This window comes from Schistocerca cancellata, chromosome 5 (assembly GCF_023864275.1).
Source record: "Schistocerca cancellata isolate TAMUIC-IGC-003103 chromosome 5, iqSchCanc2.1, whole genome shotgun sequence".
Classification (NCBI taxonomy): Eukaryota; Metazoa; Arthropoda; class Insecta; order Orthoptera; family Acrididae; genus Schistocerca; species Schistocerca cancellata.
Genome location: NC_064630.1, coordinates 95,280,662 through 95,295,101, shown reverse-complemented (window position 1 = coordinate 95,295,101; position 14,440 = coordinate 95,280,662).

The window sequence follows — 14,440 nt, the reverse complement described above, 5'->3', positions numbered from 1 at the left end:
TAACCGCCAGTGCTGAAAAAACGATGGTGTCCATGTTCTGGGACAGCGAGGGCGTAATCCTTACCCATTGCGTTCCAAAGGGCACTACAGTAACAGGTGCATCCTACGAAAATGTTTTGAAGAACAAATTCCTTCCTGCGCTGCAACAAAAACGTCCGGGAAGGGCTGCGCGTGTGCTGTTTCACCAAGACAACGCACCCGCACATCGAGCTAACGTTACGCAACAGTTTCTTCGTGATAACAATTTTGAAGTGATTCCTCATGCTCCCTACTCACCTGACCTGGCTCCTAGTGACTTTTGGCTTTTTCCAACAATGAAAGACACTCTCCGTGGCCGCACATTCACCAGCCATGCTGCTATTGCCTCAGCGATTTTCCAGTGGTCAAAACAGACTCCTAAAGAAGCCTTCGCCGCTGCCATGGAATCATGGCGTCAGCGTTGCGAAAAATGTGTATGTCTGCAGGGCGATTACGTCGAGAAGTAACGCCAGTTTCATCGATTTCGGGTGAGTAGTTAATTAGAAAAAAAATAGGAGGCCTTAGAACTTGAATGCATCTCGTATTACTAGTATCCATCTCGCACAGTGAAATCGTTTAAATATCTGGACATAATGCTGCAAAGCTATATGAAATGGAACGAGTATTGCCGGCCGATGTGGCCGAGCAGTTCTCGGCGATTCAGTCCACAACCAGGCGGCTCCTACGGTAGCAGGTGCGAATCCTGCCTCGGGCATGGATGTGTGTGATGTTCTTAGGTTGGTTAGGTTTAAATAGTTCTAAGTCTAGGGGCTGATGACCTCAGATGTTAAGTCCCATAGTGCTCAGAGACATTTGAACCATTTTTTGAACGAGTATTTGAGAACTGCTGACGGGGAGGCGAATAGTCAACTTCGGTTTCTTGAGAGAATTTTAGGAAGGAGTGGTTCACCTGTGAAGGAGTCCGCATATAGTACACTGGTGCAACCTATTCTTGAGTACTGTTCATGTGTTTAGGATCTGTACCAGGTCAGATTGAAGGAAGACATCGAAGCAGGTCAGAGGCGGGCTGTTAGATTTGTTACTGATGGGTTCGAACAACTCGTAAGTGTTACAGAGATGTTTCGAGAACTCAAATGGGAGAGGCGACCTTCTTTTCGAGAAACAATGTTGAGAAAATTTGGAGAACCGACGTTTGAAGCTGATTGCCAAACGATTCTACTGCCGCCAACATACAGTGAGCGTAAGGGCGACGAAGATAAGATGCGAGAAATTAGGGCTCATACAGAGGCATATAGACAGTCGGTTTTCCCTCGCTGTATTTGAGACTGAAAGAGGAAAGGAAATGACTAGTAGTCTTACAAGATACCGTCAACCACGCACCGTTCGGTAGCTTGCGGCGTATCTGTGTAAATGTAGACGTAGACGCAAAGTGGGAGTGAAGAGCGATTACAATCGATGATGAGAAGGTAGAAAGGGCAGAAGGGAAATTTTACTCCCTCCCAAAACCGTACCCTGTATCGACGCCTGGACCAGTTGCCTTTCACCTGTTGAGCGATTTCGGTTGGTTTTATATCATTTGGTGACTTATTTAGGTGTCTGTCATTAGAATCGAGAAACAGCAGTATGATCTTTGTCATTGAAGTTGTTCTTCTTGTTGTTGTTGTGGTCTTCAGTCCTGAGACTGGTTTGATGCAGCTCTCCATGCTACTCTATCCTGTGCAAGCTTCTTCATCTCCCAGTACCTACCGCAACCTACATCCTTCTGAATCTGCTTAGTGTATTCATCTCTTGGTCTCCCTCTACGATTTTTACCCTCCACGCTGCCCTCCAATAATAAATTGGTGATCCCTTGATGCCTCAGGACATGTCCTACCAACCAACCCCTTCTTCTAGTCAAGCTGTGCCACAAGCTTCACTTCTCCACAATTCTATCCCATGCCTCCTCATCAGTTATGTGATCTACCCATCTAATCTTCAGCATTCTTCTGTAGCACCACATTTCGAAAGTTTCTATTCTCTTCTTGTCCAAACTACACTCCTGGAAATGGAAAAAAGAACACATTGACACCGGTGTGTCAGACCCACCATACTTGCTCCGGACACTGCGAGAGGGCTGTACAAGCAATGATCACACGCACGGCACAGCGGACACACCAGGAACCGCGGTGTTGGCCGTCGAATGGCGCTAGCTGCGCAGCATTTGTGCACCGCCGCCGTCAGTGTCAGCCAGTTTGCCGTGGCATACGGAGCTCCATCGCAGTCTTTAACACTGGTAGCATGCCGCGACAGCGTGGACGTGAACCGTATGTGCAGTTGACGGACTTTGAGCGAGGGCGTATAGTGGGCATGCGGGAGGCCGGCTGGACGTACCGCCGAATTGCTCAACACGTGGGGCGTGAGGTCTCCACAGTACATCGATGTTGTCGCCAGTGGTCGGCGGAAGGTGCACGTGCCCCTCGACCTGGGACCGGACCGCAGCGACGCACGGATGCACGCCAAGACCGTAGGATCCTACGCAGTGCCGTAGGGGACCGCACCGCCACTTCCCAGCAAATTAGGGACACTGTTGCTCCTGGGGTATCGGCGAGGACCATTCGCAACCGTCTCCATGAAGCTGGGCTACGGTCCCGCACACCGTTAGGCCGTCTTCCGCTCACGCCCCAACATCGTGCAGCCCGCCTCCAGTGGTGTCGCGACAGGCGTGAATGGAGGGACGAATGGAGACGTGTCGTCTTCAGCGATGAGAGTCGCTTCTGCCTTGGTGCCAATGATGGTCGTATGCGTGTTTGGCGCCGTGCAGGTGAGCGCCACAATCAGGACTGCATACGACCGAGGCACACAGGGCCAACACCCGGCATCATGGTGTGGGGAGCGATCTCCTACACTGGCCGTACACCACTGGTGATCGTCGAAGGGACACTGAATAGTGCACAGTACATCCAAACCGTCATCGAACCCATCGTTCTACCATTCCTAGACCGGCAAGGGAACTTGCTGTTCCAACAGGACACTGCACGTCCGCATGTCTCCCGTGCCACCCAACGTGCTCTAGAAGGTGTAAGTCAACTACCCTGGCCAGCAAGATCTCCGGATCTGTCCCCCATTGAGCATGTTGGGGACTGGTTGAAGCGTCGTCTCACTCGGTCTGCACGTCCAGCACGAACGCTGGTCCAACTGAGGCGCCAGGTGGAAATGACGTGGCAAGCCGTTTCGACAGGACTACATCCAGCATCTCTACGATCGTCTCCATGGGAGAATAGCAGCCTGCATTGCTGCGAAAGGTGGATAGACACTGTACTAGTGCCGACATTGTGCATGCTCTGTTGCCTGTGTCTATGTGCCTGTGGTTCTGTCAGTGTGATCATGTGATGTATCTGACCCCAGGAATGTGTCAATAAAGTTTCCCCTTCCTGGGACAATGAATTCACGATGTTCTTATTTCAATTTCCAGGAGTGTATTTATCGTCCATGTTTAATTTCCATATATGGCTACACTCCATACAAAAACTTTCAGAAACGACTCCCTTACACTTAAATCTATACTCGATGTTAACAAATTTCTCTTCCTCAGAAACGCTTTCCTTGCCATTGCCAGTCTACATATTATACCCTCTCTACTTCGACCATTATTTTGCTCCTCAAATAGCAAAACTCATCCACTACTTTAAGTGTCTCATTTCCTAATCTAATTCCCTCAGCATCACCCGACTTAATTCGACTACATTCCATTATCCTCGTTTTGCTTTTCTTGATGTTCATCTTATATCCTCCTTTCAAGACTCTGTCCATTCCGTTGAGCTGCTCTTCCAAGTTCTTTGCTGTTTCTGACAGAATGACCATGTCATCGGCGAACCTCAAAGCTTTTATTTCTTCTCCATGGATTTTAATTGTCTTGTGACAGCCAGAGCGAGAGCACCAGCAGCAGCGAGTACTGTTTGTATAAAGCGTTTTTGTACTTATTTGCTGCGCTTAGCTTTTAAATAGTTTTTCTGGGAAAACCTAGCGTAGTTTTCGCGTCTCGTATTTCAGTGAGTGTTTCTTGATTATCAGAGTAGCTCATCAGAAGATTATCTTGGGAATTTGTCACCGTATAGGGTAGGGTAAACATAGTCATGTGTAGGGACTGTGGTTGTTGTGAGCGGACGCAAGGAGAATTGGCCACTCTTCGGGGGCAGGTGGAGGCTTTGTCTGTTAGGCTCATCGAGCTCGAGGCGCAGGCGTCGGCTCGTAGTGGCGTTGGGGCAACTGTGGTGAGACCTATGCCTACTTCGGTGGCCTTGGAATCACATGGAACCCCTGATGTCGCTGCGTCTTCCGGCAGTGAGCATCTTACCGGTCAGCCATCACTCCAGGGTGAATGGCGGACAGTGGTGGGCTCGCGCGTGCCTGGCCGAAAGGCGAAGGTGGGATCTGGCCGCGTGGCAGCTGCCTTACCCCTTTCCAACAGGTACGGGGTGCTTCCTAGTGGTGATGACATCGTTTCCGAGCCACCACAGGATGCCTCGCCTGTTGGGCCAGTGGCCGATTCTCCGGCAAGGTCCCGACAGTCACAGAGGGCGGGCCTATTAGTTATAGGGAGCTCCAACGTTAGGCGGGTTATGGAGCCCCTCAGGAAAATAGCGGGTAGGTCGGGGAAGAATGCCAGTGTGCACTCGGTGTGCTTGCCGGGGGGTCTCGTCCGTAATGTGGAGGAGGCCCTTCCGGCAGCTATTGAACGCACTGGGTGTGACCGGCTGCAGATAGTAGCACATGTCGGAACGAATGACGCCTGCCGCTTGGGTTCTGAGGCCGTCCTTGGTTCCTTCCGGCGGCTGGCTGATTTGGTGAAGACAACCAGCATCGCACGCGGAGTGCAAGCTGAGCTTAATATCTGCAGCATAGTGCCCAGAGTCGATCGCGGTCCTCTGGTTTGGAGCCGTGTGGAGGGTCTAAACCAGAGGCTCAGACGACTCTGCGACTATAATGGTTGCAAATTCATCGACCTCCGTTATTGGGTGGAGAACTGTAGGGCCCCCCTAGACAGGTCAGGCGTGCACTACACACCGGAAGCAGCTACTAGGGTAGCAGAGTACGTGTGGCGTGCACACGGGGGTTTTTTAGGTTAGAGGGACCCCCCCCCCCTGGGCGAAACGATAAAATACCTGACGGCTTACCAGAGAGGACATTATCATCGTTGATAAAGAACGTCCGTCCTCAGAGACCAAAAACAGGAAAAGTTAACGTAATATTGGTAAACTGCAGGAGTATCCAGGGCAAGGTTCCTGAATTAGTATCTCTTATTGAAGGAAATAGTGCGCATATAGTATTAGGAACGGAAAGTTGGTTAAAACCGGAAGTGAACAGTAACGAAATCCTAGACACAGAATGGAATATATACCGCAAGGATAGGATAAACGCCAATGGTGGAGGAGTATTTATAGCAGTAAAGAATTCAATAATATCCAGTGAAGTTATTAGCGAATGCGAATGTGAAATAATCTGGGTTAAGCTAAGTATCAAAGGTGGGTCAGATATGTTAGTCGGATGCTTCTATAGACCACCTGCATCAGCAACCGTAGTAGTTGAGCGCCTCAGAGAGAACCTGCAGAACGTCGTGAAGAAGTTTCGTGATCATACTATTGTAATAGGGGGAGACTTCAATCTACCAGGTATAGAATGGGATAGTCACACAATCAGAACTGGAGCCAGGGACAGAGACTCTTGTGACATTATCCTGACTGCCTTGTCCGAGAATTACTTCGAGCAGATAGTTAGAGAACCAACTCGTGAAGCTAACGTTTTAGACCTCATAGCAACAAATAGACCGGAACTTTTCGACTCCGTGAATGTAGAAGAGGGTATCAGTGATCATAAGTCAGTGGTTGCATCAATGACTACAAGTGTAATAAGAAATGCCAAGAAAGGAAGGAAAATATATTTGCTTAACAAGAGTGATAGGGCACAAATCGCAGAATATCTGAGTGACCACCATCAAACGTTCATTTCTGAGGAAGAGGATGTGGAACAAAAATGGAAAAAATTCAGAAACATCGTCCAGTACGCCTTAGATAAGTTCGTACCGACTAAGGTCCAAAGCGTGGGGAAAGATACACCGTGGTATAACAATCATGTACGAAAGGTACTACGGAAACAAAGAAAGCTTCATCATAGGTTTAAGAGTAGTCGAATCATAGCTGATAAGGAAAAGCTGAACGAAGCGAAAAAGAGCGTAAAGAGAGCAATGAGAGAAGCATTCAACGAATTCGAACATAAAACATTGGCAAACAATCTAAACAAGAACCCTAAAAAGTTTTGGTCATATGTAAAATCGGTAAGCGGATCTAAATCCCCTATTCAGTCACTCGTTGACCACGATGGCACCGAAACAGAGGACGACCGAAGAAAGGCAGAAATACTGAATTCAGTGTTCCGAAACTGTTTCACTGCGGAAAATCGTAACACGGTCCCTGACTTCAGCCGTCGCACGGACGCCAAAATGGAAAATATTGAAATAAACGATATCGGAATTGAAAAACAACTGCTATCACTTAGTAGCGGAAAAGCATCCGGACCAGACGAGATACCCTTAAGATTCTACAGTGATTATGCTAAAGAACTTGCCCCCTTTCTATCAGCAATTTATCGTAGATCGCTGGAAGAACGTAAAGTACCTAGCGACTGGAAGAAAGCGCAGGTCGTTCCCATTTTCAAGAAGGGTCATAAATCAGATGCGAATAATTATAGGCCTATTTCGCTTACGTCAATCTGTTGTAGAATAATGGAACATGTTTTGTGTTCTCGTATTATGACGTTCTTAGATAATACAAATCTCCTTCATCATAACCAACATGGATTCCGCAAACAGAGATCATGTGAAACTCAGCTCGCCCTATTTGCCCAAGAAATTCACAGTGCCGTAGACACTGGCGAGCAGATTGATGCCGTATTCCTGGACTTCAGGAAGGCATTTGATACGGTTCCGCACTTACGTTTAGTGAAAAAAATACGAGCTTACGGAATATCGGACCAGGTTTGTGATTGGATTCAGGATTTCCTAGAAGAAAGAACACAACATGTCATTCTTAACGGTTCAAAATCTGCAGATGTAGAGGTAATTTCGAGAGTACCGCAAGGAAGCGTGATAGGACCTTTATTGTTTACAATATACATAAATGACTTAGTTGACAACATCGGTAGCTCCGTGAGGCTATTTGCAGATGACACGGTTGTCTACAAGAAAGTAGCAACATCAGAAGACTCGTACGTACTCCAGGAAGACCTGCAGAGGATTAATGCATGGTGCGACAGCTGGCAGCTTTCCCTAAACGTAGATAAATGTAATATAATGCGCATACATAGGGGCAGAAATCCATTCCAGTACGATTATGCCATAGGTGGTAAATCATTGGAAGCGGTAACGACCGTAAAATACTTAGGAGTTACTATCCGGAGCGATCTGATGTGGAATGATCACATAAAACAAATAGTGGGAAAAGCAGGCGCCAGGTTGAGATTCATAGGAAGAATTCTAAGAAAATGTGACTCATCGACGAAAGAAGTAGCTTACAAAACGCTTGTTCGTCCGATTCTTGAGTATTGCGCATCAGTATGGAACCCTTACCAGGTTGGATTAATAGAAGAGATAGACATGATCCAGCGAAAAGCAGCGCGATTCGTCATGGGGACATTTAGTCAGCGCGAGAGCGTTACGGAGATGCTGAACAAGCTCCAGTGGCGGACACTTCAAGAAAGGCGTTACGCAATACGGAGAGGTTTATTATCGAAATTACGAGAGAGCACATTCCGGGAAGAGATGGGCAACATATTACTACCGCCCACATATATCTCGCGTAATGATCACAACGAAAAGATCCGAGAAATTAGAGCAAATACGGAGACTTAGAAGCAGTCGTTCTTCCCACGCACAATTCGTGAATGGAACAGGGAAGGGGGGATCAGATAGTGGTACAATAAGTACCCTCCGCCACACACCGTAAGGTGGCTCGCGGAGTATAGATGTAGATGTAGATGTAATACCTACTCCAAATTAGTCTTTTGTTTCCTTTACTGCTTGCTCAATATACAGATTGAATAGCGTCGGGGATAGGTTAAAACCGTGTCTCACTCCTTTCCAACCACTGCTTCCCTCTCATGCCCCTCGACTCTTATAACTGCCATCTTGTTTCTGTACAAATTGTAAATAGCCTTTCGCTCCCTGTATTTTACCCCTGCCACCTTCAGAATTTGAAAGATAGTATTCCAATCAACATTGTCAAAAGCTTTCTCTAAGTCTACAAATGCTAGAACCGTAGGTTTGCCTTTCCTTAATCTATCTTCTAAGATAAGTCGTAGGGTCAGTATTGCCTCACGTGTTCCAATATTTCTACGGAATCCAAATTGATCTTCCCCGAGGTCGGCTTCTACCAGTTTTTCTATTTGTCTGTAAAAAATTCGCGTTCGTATTATGCAGCCGTGACTTATTAAGCTGATAGTTCGGTAATTTTCATATCTGTCAACACCTGCTTTTTTTGGGATTGGAATTATTACATTCTTCTTGAAGTCTGAGGGTATTTCGCCTGTCTCATACATCTTGCTCATCAGATGGTAGAGTTTTGTCAGGACTGCCCCTCCTAAGGCTGTCAGTAGTTCTAATGGAATGTTGTCTACTCCCGGGGCCTTGTTTTGACTTGGGTTTTTCAGCGCTCTGCCAAACTCTTCATGCAGTATCATACATCCCATTTCATCTTCATCCTCTTCCATTTCCATAATATTGTCCTCAAATACATCGCCCTTGTATAGACCCTCTATATACTCCTTCCACCTTTCTGCTTTCCCTTCTTTGCTTAGAACTGGGTTTCCATCTGAGCTCTCGATATTCACACTATTGGTTCTCTTTTCTCCAAAGGTCTCTTTAATTTTCCTGTAGCCAGTATCTATCTTACCCCTAGTGAGATGTGCCTCTACATCCTTACCTTTGTCCTCTAGCCATCCCTACTTAGCCATTTTGCACTTCCTGTCGACCTCATTTTTGAGACGTTTGTATTCCTTTTTGCCTGCTTCATTTACTGCATTTTTATATTTTCTTCTTTCATCAATCAAATTCAATATTTCTTCTGTTACCCAAGGATTTCTACTAGCCCTCGTCTTTTTACCTACTTTATCCTCTGCTGCCTTCACTATTTCTTCCCTCAAAGCTACACATTCTTCTTCTACTGTATTTCTTTCCCCCATTCCTGTCAATTGTTCCCTTATGCTCTCCCTGAAACTCTGTACAACCTCATTGAAATTAATTATTCAAAGAAGCACGAAACACTACACTACTTTGCACAAGTCGTCACCGCAGACGCTGACACGATACAGGAACTTTCATGACACGCTATACTGGGGAAAGCTGTTTCGATGTATGTGACGAACAGTCTTGAAAATGTGTCTCAACCTTCAGCTTCGAACTAATTAACAGTAAAATAATATAACAATAACAAGAGGCGTGTAGTTTGTCTTTTAAAAGGTACTGAAGAGTACCAGAAACTAAGACGTCAGCTGTCAGTTGTATTTGAAACAGAAGTGGGTGCAGTAGCGACAGCCGTTAGTCCGCTGGTGGGACAGCTCGCTAGCCAGCCCTGCACTTTCTCTGCTCCCAGCGTGTCAAGGCGAAGGCAGCGCCCCGCGTCGGTCGAGGCCCTCTGAAGCAGAGCCGCGCGTACTACGGACCCAACGACCCGTTCCCTGGGCGACCATTTGTGGAAAGTCTGCCTTCGTAGCAACGAGCGCGACTAATGAAACTGTACTGGTAGACTGATGAATTTCTTCTCTGTTTATCAGCCGATGAGTAGCGGCGTGTTGTCACGACGTTTCAGCGAGTTTCCTACTTTTCATCTTCAGGCGAAGCTGGAGAAGGAAACTCGCCGAAACGTCGTGACAACACGCTGCTATGACTCGGCTGATAAACAGAGAAGAATGTCATCAATGAAATGCGCCAACAATGCCTCCATTCCCGTATGTACTGGTAGATGTCCAATGCATATGCTGTCATCAACTAACAAAAATACGCAGGAGTGTGGTGTCCTGACATAGGTGGGAGAGGGGAAAAAGGGGTTACTGGTCAGTCTGCGCTCCCGAGCGGTACGGAGCAAAAGGCAGAAGGACAATTCACAGTGAAGGCATTTGATTGTTTTCTTCTATCTGAGCCAACACTGGTACAGGCATTTGCTGGAAATGCAGGTGGTGAGACTCGGTAGGGAACTCGTTGTGGAGAATCTTGGACAAAAAGGGTTTTTAAATAGTTGTTTATTCCAGACAGGACTAACTAATACACTGGAGGCTAGTTCTAGGGTTAGAAAAAGCGTGAATAATACTGTTACAACAGAATCCAGTGCAGAAGTCCGAGGAGTGGATGCTAACCACAGTAAAACACAAGCAACATCTTAAGGCAACAACTTAGTTGCAAAACAAAACATACTGAAAGTGACACTGTTCACTGAGGCACTCCAAGTGAGAGAGCAGACTTACACGGTGCTGGACCGTGGCTGTAGTCTAAGTCCGCGGATTCGGCGCCCAGATCGTCTGACTGCGAACTCTGCCAAAATGCGGAATCTAGGGGTTTTAAAGAGCCGCGTGGGGGCACTGTTTTTCCCACTTTAAGCCACCCAGCCAATCCCGTAGGTCTCTTGCAGGTGCCTGCCAATCATGATTTAGTTAGGTCCACTCTACTGCTCCTAAGGCGGGGATGTTAATACAGTTGCACTAACTAATTCCATATTTGGTATCAACATTGTTCAGCTGAAAGCTAAACGTAGCTGCTCTGCCAAATAAGGCCTGAAACATTATTTTTATACGTCATTTAGCCCCGCCCCTCGGGCTGCCCGGAGTAGGGACTGCTAGGTCAACAGTTTTTGGCATTTTCGCTCTCTTTCTAATTTGTGAGTCTACTGACGTTGCTGTTCTCAGGGCTGCTATCAAGCTGGTTTTAGTACGTGCCTGTTGGTTACAAAATTCTACGTTGACAACCTACTATAGCGTCTAGACAACATATGAAGTTACATGCTAATTCCTTGAAGAGTAACTAACGCCCTGGGACCGCGTCTGGGGACGTCTGTATTTTCGCAAGGCTCCCCCCTTACGGTGTGGAATCTTTATGGTGTCTGGTACGAGGTGTCTGTAGGTCGGAGCGCAACTTATAGGAGATATGGCGACAACGGCGGCCATCTTGAAGTCCGCCATCTTGGATTTGGGTTACATGTTCCCAATGGGAAGAAGGTCATGTGACATCATTTTGAACAGATTCTCTCAGGAATACACATATGAAATCTGTTTTAAGATACCTTTATTAGCGTAGGAGTTATGGCCTCTTACAGTTTGAAATTGTAAGTCTTTTTTATTGTTGCGGGTGATCCACAATGGTACTTGCACAGCAGGAACGCACTGAAATTGTGTTAATGAGTGATGGACGAAGTACCAGAGTGATTTCTGCCGACTTCAATGCCTGGCATCCTGAGAGAAATGACATTTAACACATGACAGTATTCAAGTTACTGTACAAATTCCGTGTAACAGGTTCTGTAGTAGACAAGCCACGCAGTGGATGTCCAAGAACAGCCATTTACGAGGAGACTGCAACAGAAATTGTGGCATTGTTTGCGAAAAGTTCACAACGCAGTACGCGCCGGTTATCAGCAGTTACTACATCATCTCTCGGAGGATGACCCTGATTGGAGGGTGCAGTTTGCAGAATGGGCTGTGGATCAGTGTAATAGGAATCCAAGCTTCATACCATGAAAATTTCTGAGTGACGAACTAAATTTTTATGTTCAAGGAGAAGCAAAAAAACAGAATCATTGTTACTCGTCATATGCGAACCCCTCGAGGGTCAATATCTGTAAAGAGCCTGGTGGTGAGAAAGTGATGGTCTAGTGCGGGGTTTGGAACACAATAATTGCGGGTACGGTGTTTATTGAGGGAACCTGCAGTGGGGAGAGGTATCTTAACATGCTCCGCGATTATGTGCTTCCAGCGCTGTTGCATCCCCAGGACTATTTCCCAACCTTCTTCCAATAGACAGTGCACCGTCCCACTATGCTACTGAAGCCAGACAGTTTCTGGATGAAAAGATTTGAGGTCATTCGATAAGTAGGATTGGTCCTATCCAATCGCCAACACGTTCCCATCATCTTACACCTCTTGACGTTTATCTGTGAGGAAATCAGTTCATATGAGGTAAAAATCAATAATGTATCCCAATGCCTCTGCTGACCAACAGATCCTGCGATGTGTGCAGCAGGACTGGCAAAAAAGACTCAGATTTTGTGTCCAGCGCAATGGAGGTCATATTGAGTATATGCTGTAACGCAGACTCCGATAATGTCCTAACTTTTAGAGATCGTAGCTCCTACACAAATAAACAAATCTTAAAACAAATTTAACATGTGTATTCCTGAGAAAGAGGCAGCTCAAAATGACGTGCACCTCCCACTTTAAACACGTAACCCAAATCCAAGACACCGGATTTCAAGATTGCCGCCGCCGTCACCATAGCTCCTAAAAGTTGTACCCCCCACCTAGAGACACCCCACACCAGACGCCATTATGATTCCTTACAACGTTCGACTTTTATAGGGGTGTAAGCAGACTTTCGCCTCACCCTGTATGTCATACACTCCTGGAAATGGAAAAAAGAACACATTGACACCGGTGTGTCAGACCCACCATACTTGCTCCGGACACTGCGAGAGGGCTGTACAAGCAATGATCACACGCACGGCACAGCGGACACACCAGGAACCGCGGTGTTGGCCGTCGAATGGCGCTAGCTGCGCAGCATTTGTGCACCGCCGCCGTCAGTGTCAGCCAGTTTGCCGTGGCATACGGAGCTCCATCGCAGTCTTTAACACTGGTAGCACGCCGCGACAGCGTGGACGTGAACCGTATGTGCAGTTGACGGACTTTGAGCGAGGGCGTATAGTGGGCATGCGGGAGGCCGGGTGGACGTACCGCCGAATTGCTCAACACGTGGGGCGTGAGGTCTCCACAGTACATCGATGTTGTCGCCAGTGGTCGGCGGAAGGTGCACGTGCCCGTCGACCTGGGACCGGACCGCAGCGACGCACGGATGCACGCCAAGACCGTAGGATCCTACGCAGTGCCGTAGGGGACCGCACCGCCACTTCCCAGCAATTTAGGGACACTGTTGCTCCTGGGGTATCGGCGAGGACCATTCGCAACCGTCTCCATGAAGCTGGGATACGGTCCCGCACACCGTTAGGCCGTCTTCCGCTCACGCCCCAACATCGTGCAGCCCGCCTCCAGTGGTGTCGCGACAGGCGTGAATGGAGGGACGAATGGAGACGTGTAGTCTTCAGCGATGAGAGTCGCTTCTGCCTTGGTGCCAATGACGGTCGTATGCGTGTTTGGCGCCGTGCAGGTGAGCGCCACAATCAGGACTGCATACGACCGAGGCACACAGGGCCAACACCCGGCATCATGGTGTGGGGAGCGATCTCCTACACTGGCCGTACACCACTGGTGATCGTCGAGGGGACACTGAATAGTGCACGGTACATCCAAACCGTCATCGAACCCATCGTTCTACCATTCCTAGACCGGCAAGGGAACTTGCTGTTCCAACAGGACAATGCACGTCCGCATGTATCCCGTGCCACCCAACGTGCTCTAGAAGGTGTAAGGCAACTACCCTGGCCAGCAAGATCTCCGGATCTGTCCCCCATTGAGCATGTTTGGGACTGGACGAAGCGTCGTCTCACGCGGTCTGCACGTCCAGCACGAACGCTGGTCCAACTGAGGCGCCAGGTGGAAATGGCATGGCAAGCCGTTCCACAGGACTACATCCAGCATCTCTACGATCGTCTCCATGGGAGAATAGCAGCCTGCATTGCTGCGAAAGGTGGATATACACTGTACTAGTGCCGACATTGTGCATGCTCTGTTGCCTGTGTCTATGTGCCTGTGGTTCTGTCAGTGTGATCATGTGATGTATCTGACCCCAGGAATGTGTCAATAAAGTTTCCCCTTCCTGGGACAATGAATTCACGGTGTTCTTATTTCAATTTCCAGGAGTGTATTATCATACGCTGACGGAAAAAATATCACAACTCCAAAAACGTTAGTGCAGGTGAAATTTCTGGAATACATTTGTCTGGATGTTAGATGATTAACACTGAAAATCACGGGATTATGTAAACGCGAGGTAAGCCATTGTAAATGTGAAATTCTGGTAGATTAATAACTTGTGAGACCGCCAGAATGTTGAATGCAAGCTTTTAAATGTGTATGCGTTGTGTCGCACAGGTGCCGGATTTCAGTTTGTGGAATGGAGTTCCATGACTGTTGCACTTAGTCGGTCGTTTGTGGATGACATTGGTGTTGTCAGATTATGGCACTGTATGCCCCCCCCCCCCAAAAAAATGAATGGCAGCATAGCAGGTCAAATCAACAGAGTGACGGACAAATTTACAGTCAGGATGGGTGA